An 8,178-nucleotide genomic window follows, 5' to 3' on the forward strand; every position below is an offset into this window, starting at 1 on the left:
AACAGCCCACCAGAATCACCTTTCGTGTCAATGTTGTAAAAATGCTTGGTTTCAGGAGGGTCCAGGAATGACTTTTTAGCCTATAGCATCCAAGGCCACAAGAGCAGACAATGTTCCAAGGTTCCCAGGTGCTCAAGGGGACCTAACTAAACTGACCATAATCCAAACTAACAGATGAGAAAATCCAATGAAGTATTTCAGAAGACAAACAAGTAGACTCGCGGTGCCAGGCACTAAAATAGATTATAAAGCTACAGGAGTTACACAGATATGGCATTAGAACCAGAACCGGCAAAGAAATCAATGTTTAGAAAGTGTAGAACAGATCTCAAAATTCAATATTACATGATAAAACTACTATGTCCATTTGGTGGCAAACACATAGGTGATTATTAAGTTGTTCAAGTATAATTGGTTAACTCTTTAGCAAACAGCAAGTTAGAGATTTACCCCCATGGCTTATACTAAGAGAAATCCCAAATGGATATAAAAGGTAAGTATTTAACATAAAATTATAAAAGAAGAAAATATAGCTGACTGTTTATATAGAGTTGTTTTATGAGAAGGGAAGGATTTTTTAAAGCATGAGACAAGAGGCAGAAACCATAGAAAAAAAAGAGCAATGGATGCAAAACAAAACACACATGCAGAGAGAATAATGGGTAAAGGAGATGAATAAGGATTCCATTAAAGAAGACGTACACACAGCCATGGTGTGAATAGGGCAGCACTTGGCTGGCTGCCCCAACCACCATTCGTGAAACTCTTCTCCCTTATTCATTTCCACCCTAAAAACTGAAAAATCTCAATAGTCACTTTCTGCACCTGCAGACACAGGTGCCCAGATGACGCAAATCTGCATGAAGAGCTGTAAGAAGGTTTGCAAAATTCTTTGTTAGGCAATTCATGATCTCCATTTCTGTAGGGTTGCCTACTGGAAATTTATTTTGTTTCAGTTTTGCTAGATGAGTAAGTTCTAGGGATCTGCTGTATGATATCGTGCCTAGAGTTAACCATACAGTATTGTATACTTTGAAATGTGTTAAGTGGGTAGGTCTCGTGTTGTTAAGTGTTCTTACCACAAACAAAACAACAAACAAACAAATGAAAAGCACAAAGGAACTCCAGGAAATTCTGGGAGGTGTTGGATATGCCTATCTTGATTGTATGTGTTAAATATGTACAGTTCTTTGTGTGGCAATTATACCTCACTAAAGCTGTTGAAAAAAAAATAAAAGTTATGTATGGAATGTTTAAAAAAAAGTTCATAGAAGGTTGCCACCACTCCTTCATTCCTTCCCATCTTGAATGAGGGTGTGAAGCCTGGAGCAGGGACAGCCATTTTGTGACTTCGAGAGAAGACTAAGGGGGTCACAGAGACTTTAGCTTCAACACGGATGGCCCTCAGCAGTTGCCAGTCTCTGGTTATAGAGGGAAAACTAAACCCCATTTGTCTGAGGTAACTTAAATCTCTATTACTTTGTTGGAAATGCATCCCTAACTGATTGAGGGTCACAACTGTTAGCACCACACAAACACACAGTATCCACCAACCCCCTAATTTCCAAAAGAAAAGCAGGGGAAAGAAGATATTGGGCAGAATAACATTTTATTTTATTTTTCAATAACTGTGCTATTTGGAATAAGATGCTTAAATTCCAGAAATATCATTAATTTATAAAGTTATGCCTGAACATGTTAGATAAATAATCTTTTACTAAACCTTTAAAGAGTCTTTAGAGTGACCTATTCGGTTAGCAAATCAACAAAAAGTAATAAAGACATATTATAAAATGTGCATTCAAAAATGTTCATTTGAACATTATACTGTCCAAATAAAAAAGGAGAAGCCAAAACACAGCAGTCTAAATATGAGAGATTGGTTAATGAATCATTGCAAACTATAAAATGAGATAAAACATGGCCATTATCAAGCAGGTTGTAGAAGAATATTTAGCAATATAAGAAAATTGATGCTATGTAATTAAGTGAAAATTGTAAGACAGAATACACAGTACATGATCATTTTTCTTGAAGACGAAGACCAACTGAATCTTGTTTATCACTGTATTCCCAGTGCCTAGTACAGAGTCTGCGACATAATAGTGTGGTTTTTAATTTTTTTTAAATAAATTAATGTGTGAAAGAAACATAGTAAACTATGACTAGAGGTTTTTTTTTTCTTTTTCTTTGATTAAATGCAATCCCTTTTTTCATATTTTTCCGTTATTTTTCATTAAATATATATGACTTCTTTAATTAGGAAAAAGTTAAAACGAAGTAAACCTGTCTTTTCCCCAACATCACTCCTGGCCTTGGTATGGATGAAGAGTATGCATACCTTATTTCCTATGGGCCACACTTGGTGTGGATCTCAGCTGGTCTTCGCATATACCATCCCTTGAGGCCATGCTGTAGGGGATGAGCAAAATCCACAGCCTTCTCCTTGCCCACGCAGCCCTTGCTGTCCCCGGGATCAGCCTGCTGCTCTTCCCCTGTTGCTGGCTTCCATGGAGGGCTCTTAAAATCCTCACTTTTCTATTCACCATCCTCCTCTCTCTTCACCCCTCCACGAAGAATCCAGACAGATTTGCTCTGCACCCCATTATCTGTGTTCCATCGCTCTATTTTGTGTTTGATAACTTGACAAGAAGCTATTGTGAATGGGTGATTTCTTCCTTTCCGGGGTAATATCGTCAGTAGAAAATAGCCTTTGTTTATCCCAATTTGGCCCAAATGGCAGAAATATGACGATGATGCTCCCTCATGAAACCTCTAGACAGGTTCAGGTCTAAAATATGGGGTTGGTGTCAAGTGTGAAGGGTAGGCCAGGTCAGTTCCTGGAGAGCAAAGGCGATTGTGATGGAACTGGGGTAAGAATATGGCAAGTCACGACAAACTCACTCCCCTCAACCCTATTTCTACCATCACTCCTTTTAAGGTAGCACTTTTGGATATGCCGGTGGAGAGAAATTTCATTGCCTTCATGGAGGGAGCCCTAAGACCTATAGGACTATATTGCTTTTCTTCTAGTGAACAAGTTCAGACATTTCTGGAAGAACATGCTCGTGCCAGCCTGTCCCTCCTCTGTGCTGACCAGCTGTCTTCCTCTCTCCACCTGCCTTTCTACCCAGGCTCCTTCCCATTTGACAGTTCCCAACCATCACACCAACTATTCATTGTTGAGGGTCCCTGCCTTGTGAAGACCCCACTCTTGCCATCGGCTTCATCATTTAAAACGCGTCCCACTCGCCCTGTGCTTATGTGCAGTCAGAGTCCCCATTGCCATTGCCATGGTGGTATTTTGGAGATCTTGCACCTACCTCACAGCAGAAGGAAATCAAGATTTTCAGAAATGAAGAAGAGCAATATGGGAAAAGGAAGAACAGTATAGGGGGCCGGGGGCTTCTAGAATTCTCCAGATGCTCCGCCGAGAGGTAGTACTTGTGTTGTCAAGGATTTCATAAAAATGGGCCCAAGTCCCTGAGAGACACTCGAATGTTCCCCGTTCCCAGGACCTCTCCGCTTTGCAGGATCCACCTAGACCACCACAGTCACCCGGGCTTACCAGGGACAGAGGTCTGAACCTGTAGCAGAACTGCCTGCCCAGAAGGGGAGAGACGTGGAGCAGAGGAAAGCCATGTTTCCATCATCCCACTTTCTTTTGAAAGACCTGCACCTTGGGCCCCACTTCTGTTCTCCCATTCATTGGCCAGCAGCTGGCTGATGGGGCACTGGCCCAGGGTGTGCCCGAGGGCACAGCAGCCCCTGCCAGCAATCCCCAGTCTTCCCTGCACTCGGCTGCCCCGCGGAAGGACTCCGGGGAGCTGCGTCCTGAGCACAGGCTCAGGAAAGGGGGGGACATTCCTTCAGCCTTCATCTAGCGTCTACTATTTAGGGACATGATGCTGAGGTACAGAGATGAAGAAGATGTCCTCAAGAGACTGGCAGAGCACAGTTTGCCCAGCTGCCACATCATGGCTCTCTGGTGACACTAGCCCTTCTCACTGAGGAGGACACCGAGGTGTTGATACTTAGCTGTTTCGGCTCCTTCCCCATGTCAACTTTCCATTAAGAAACATCAATGGCAGAAGTGGGAAACACCACAAAGAATGACTAAACCTGTTTTTAATCTCCTCTTACATATTTTTTAAAAAGACCTTGTTAGAAACTCACTAAAACCCAGCTCGTCTCCTCTTGTCCTTGTGCATTCCATTCCTGCTGAATAAACCCCTCTTCCGTCATTCAGACACACACACATTCGTCCCTGCAGTAGCTACGAAAAACAGGTTCTTGGGTTGTTTCCTATTTTTGCTGGGTCTGATCAAGTTGAGTCAAAGTTAGTGCATTTTTTTTTTTTTTTTTTTTTTTTGGTGATCTAGAAAGCAAAAGATATAGTTTAGAGCAGTGTTTTCAAAAATAAAAATTCTGTGGCAGCCCAGAGTGCCCTGGAAGTCTGTGGGGTTATCCAGGGCCAGCTTTTGTCTACAAAGTGAAGAGCAGAGGCTCATGGACGGTAAGCACTGCCCTAGCAATAGGCGACATAGAATGCACATGGCTTGCACAAGAGACTGAAGGATTAAACCCCACATGTACATATATTTCACAGTTAAATGTATGTATGGAAATGAAACAGAGTGAATGTGTCTACTGTGTTTATAACACAGATAAAGACAGAGAGAGAGGTCAACAGCACCCAGGAATGCTCTCTTTCTCACCCAGGGACACCCAGGGCTTGGCAGTAGCCAGGGCACACTGACCAGAGTGGGGTCATCTCGATTTCTTTGCGTGGCCTTAGAAAGAAAGGACACTGCTATGCCCGTATCATATGCTGAAATACCAGGAAATTCCAGAGCCTATGTGTTGTGCCCTGTTGTGAAAAGCATCCATTAATTTTCTAGCTGACGCAGGAATGGCTTCGCCCAGAGGTACCACACTGAATCTTCTTTCCTTATCTTTGCACCTATAGACGTGGATTCATACTTAAGTTGAAAAATACTCCAGTTGTCAATGAGAGAAAACACAGAGAAAGCCTAGAGGACAAGAGTGCAAGTTTCAACAAATTAAAGAAAGTAAGGAAAGTGTTTAGAGAGTACAAGTAGTCTAATTAGAATGAACCCCTTACTTCCCTCTGCCTCTAAGGCAATCTGGAGGCTTGGTCCCTTGGTTTGCCAAGTGAAATGGTTTTTTTCTGCTCCACTATTGACCCAGCAAGTTACATGGTGTAGTTTTATTGAAAAAACATGTGCAAAATGTCTCCAGAGCAACAACGGGGATGAGACTACTTGCTCCACTCTCTTTAAAACAACCAACACTGGGGAGCGTGTGCTAGCTAACTGATGAAAGGACCAGCATTCCAGGCTCCCTGAGCATTAGTTTTCAAAGCAGCGAACAATGGTCATAAATCTTTGCGATGAGCCAAGTACAGTACTTAGCCTGACTTACCCTCATGGTGTGTGTGTGTGTGTGTGTGTGTGTGGTGTGTGCTTATGTGTGTCTTGTTTTTGTTCTCTAGTCCTGGGATCCATCTCCATTTCTGTACTTGTTTTGTTTATAATTCCAAAACGCAAATTGTGACTTGCCGCCTGGGAACACTACAAAGTCCTTCCTCAAACACTGAGGAAACAGAAAACTCACAGATTTCCCACAAAAGTGGCTTTCCACTCCTATTAGATACAGTGATTTTCATAATGGTTTGCAGAAAATAAAACGCTTTTTTGGGGGGGGGAATGAGAAATAGGAAACTCCGAGATCCACCTGAAGTAATAGAAGAAACAGGGCTTAGTGGCCTCTTTACTGACTTTAAAAAACAAAACAAAACAACCTTAAAAACAAAATCCTCTTGAATTTTAACAGAATTTTATAGAATTTTCTTGGGGCGTCTGTGTGCTTCAGTCGGTTAAGTGTCTGCCTTCAGCTCAGGTCATGATCCCAGGGTCCTTGGATCGAGCCCCATGTTGGGCTCCCTGCTCCACAGGGAGCCTGCTTATCCCTCTCCCTTTGTCTGCCACTCCCCCTACTTGTTCTCTCTCTCTCTCTCTCTCTCACTCTCTCTCAAATAAATAAATAAAATCTTAAAAAAAAAGAATTTTATAGAATTTTATAGAACTTTCTATAAGATATAGACAGTTATGGTACCTTTGATTACATAAAAAAAAAATTGATGATTCCATGGGTATGTCCCTTTTTCCATAAAACAGGTTAGAGACCATTTTTAAACAGGGCTTCCTTCCTAAATAGTTCTCATAGAAAGCTGGTACAAGAGTTAACCTCGGGAGAGGATCTGTATTAGGAATAGATGAAAAGTTCCCAGCACTGGCTATCTTTCTCCCCACTCCCCAGAAATCTCTGTCTGGCACATTTGTCAGTTTAGACATGGTTGGACACAAAAATTCTACTTTTATTCTGGAAACATGAAGATGTTCCCCTGGGCACTGTGGATCGATAGCATTTGTCCATCACTCTAGGACAGGTCCTTCTGTCCAAGAGAATCTTCCTTCTGAAATGCTCAGCTCTGTGTGTCTGCTGTAATCATTGCTACCAAATGTCTGGTACACCCAGATCACTTTTCAGGGGAGCTGAAAACAATAGTTTGGCTGACTTCTAATGAGGACTAAGGAAACATTAGTCAGGAAGGTGAGTCTTTAAGAAATGGCACCAAAGGCCCTACCTTTCTCTGTGTGAAGTAATCTGAGTTCTTTTGTAATCCAAATCTCTGTACCTCTCCAGCTGGGGGCCTCCAATTCACAATACTGGTCTCCTCTTTAAGGTTAAATCACAGAAGACCCATTTTAAAATGCAAATACTTCATTCAAGAGGGACCAAGTCCAGTGAAGCATGATTAAATCTGAGCAAGAAGAACAGAGAATGGCCGTTGGAGGGAAGGGCAGAGACGTTCAGATGTCAATAGAGTTTAGGCATAGACAAAGATTGGAAGAATGTGTTTCTGCCAAGGTTTGTGGGCCTGGGCAGGATGCTATAGCAAAGGTGGCCTGGGACAACAAGAGGATGCTGGACACTTCCAGGTCCATGGGGATGGAATGAGGATGCTGCAGAGGAAGAGGTGGTGGTGAGGCAGCATGAAAGTCCTCCACTAGATAATTCTACTTTGGGCCAGGTCTGTGCTGTCCAGATAAGGATGTTGTCTTTGAGATCCTCATCAATCGTGGTTGTCTATCTCCAGACTTAGTGACATCTGATCACAGTGGATGAATATGATCCCAGCATCTTTTATACCAGCATTTATCACAAATGTGGTGGTCAGTTTTCTGAGCCTCCACTCCAGATAACCCAAAAAAGCAAAGGAAATGAAATTAATAACTGTATCACCTGTCAACTCCTTGTTCAAGTTGTATTTCAAATTAATGAGTTCTTCTAGCAATGTATATTGCTATAAAACATTTGGAGGAAAACAGCTGAGATAAAATGACTTTATGTATCTAGGAAAACAATATTCCAGGCAAGGAGTCAAAATCTACCCATTTCACAGAGCATATTGACATGAGAACATCAAATATTTCTTAAAAATTATGGCTTCTGAAGGAAAATAAGGAAATGACACAGAAGTAAGCCTTCCGTGTGTTTTTCAAGGGGACATTGTATTATTAGGATTTTGAGTAAGTCTGAGTTTCTCTTTGAAATGATAGAACCCACGATGAAGATGTGTTTAAGTTTGGCACATTTATCTGTCCATTGGTGAAATAGTTCCTTGAGAAATGAGATGATAAATGTATTTTCTTTCAAAAAATCTATTTCTGGCCTTTTTCAGTTAGTGTTTAATTGGCAATGAAATATTTTCCACACATTGAAAGAGACACCTCAGCATCTTATTTATAACCCATTGGGACAGGGCGGGTACATGGTAGTAAAATGATTCCGGCTTCTTTGGAAATGCAGAAATGAAGCAGGATCTGCCAAGGTAGAAGTGTTTTGACAGCCATCTAATGTGGGGATTCGTAAGGCAGGTCTACATGGAGGCTTGGGGGTGAATTCCCTGTGCATGTATGCATGTTTATGTGTTAATATACATGGTCCGGCAGCCATGGTTTTCATCAGATTCTGAGGAGACAACTCCAAAAAAGGTTAAGAAGCTTTAGTATAAAGTAAAATAAAAGTGAAAGAGTCAGTAAGAAACAGAAGTGTATTTTGGAAAGAACAAACATTGTGGAATTGAATAAT

The sequence above is a fragment of the Halichoerus grypus genome, chromosome 6, assembly GCF_964656455.1.
Source record: "Halichoerus grypus chromosome 6, mHalGry1.hap1.1, whole genome shotgun sequence".
Classification (NCBI taxonomy): domain Eukaryota; kingdom Metazoa; phylum Chordata; class Mammalia; order Carnivora; family Phocidae; genus Halichoerus; species Halichoerus grypus.